This window comes from Alligator sinensis, unplaced genomic scaffold (genome assembly GCF_000455745.1).
Source record: "Alligator sinensis unplaced genomic scaffold, ASM45574v1 scaffold1885_1, whole genome shotgun sequence".
Lineage (NCBI taxonomy): Eukaryota > Metazoa > Chordata > Crocodylia > Alligatoridae > Alligator > Alligator sinensis.
Window position 1 is genome coordinate 162,857 of NW_005843053.1, and position 1,127 is coordinate 163,983.

Genomic DNA, 1,127 nt, shown 5'->3' on the forward strand with positions numbered 1-1,127 from the left:
TGTGCTTGGGAACAGAACAGGCATATTAACCTGCGTGCTGTACTTCTTCCATCCTAGGGCTGTGTAAAGTTTAAACATTTAAACGGTAAGTATATTTATACCAGTAATGCATTGCAGTTATCGTTTAGCACCACAGTCCAGCAGGGAAGGGAAGTGGTGCAGTGCTCTGGGAAAGCAGCCGGGTGGGCACTGCTTCTGCCTCCCTCTCCCCATGCAAGCAGATGGCGGCAGTGGGGGGGGACTAGTACTCATTAGACCTGGAACAAGTGGTCGAAAAGAAGCCTTGCCTGTCTGTCACAGCATGTGGCTCTGCCTCCTCCTGTGCTGCTGCAGCTAGTCCTGGGCAGTTGAGTGCTGACGGCTGCACTGGGCTGGGAAAAGCCATCGCTGCCTGTGGCTTCGCATAAGCTGTGAACTTGCCGCTGCCTCCTTTTCCCCCCTCCCACGTGCTGCTGTAGCCACTAAGCCAGACTTGCTTTCCTGGGAACGGAGGAGTTGAAACTTTTCTTCTGGGGCATGTACTACAACATTCATTAATTTCATTTCAGAAAATATTTTTGTCCTGATTTACATGTGTTTGTGTAGTGTACATAGAGGTGACTGCATAATAGCTTAAAATGAAATCTTACTCTTGTATGTTGTGGGAAGGTGGGTATAGGTTTTTGGGTATGTGGGGTGAGGGGGAGGGTGTGTGTGTGGGATTTGTGGGGGGGGTGGATAGGCATGGGTATGTGGGGTGTGGGTGGGTATGGATTTTGTGGGGGCTGTGTGGGGGGGTTGTGACTGGGAAGGGTTGTGGCTTGTGTGGAGGGGGAGGGTTTGCCCACAGCCTGCTGTCCCCCCTGCAGCAGGCAGAACCCTCGCCAGCACTCCTGCAAGCTTGGGCTCTGTGCTCCTGCCACTCCTGGTCCTGGGGCACTGGTGTGGGCCCTGTGCTCCCGCTCACTGCTACTTGCCCCCCATCTGCCACTATTGCTTCCCCATCCCCCCACTCCTCCCTGCCCCGGCTGCTCCGGCACCATGTTCCCGTTGCTCCAGTGGTCACAGATTCATAGATTCATAGATGTTAGGGTCGGAAGGGACCTCAATAGATCATCGAGTCCGACCCCCTGCATAGGCAGGAAAGA

General features: G+C 54.0%; 1 protein-coding gene across 1 annotated transcript in view; it reads left to right on the forward strand.

Annotated features, from left to right (window-relative positions):
- The window catches only part of RNF2 (ring finger protein 2), a 16,438-nt gene continuing 15,311 nt past the window's right edge, over nucleotides 1-1,127 (forward strand). The window contains 1 exon segment of the mRNA XM_006037004.3: nucleotides 1-85. The gene's annotated coding sequence lies outside the window, so the exon portion shown is untranslated.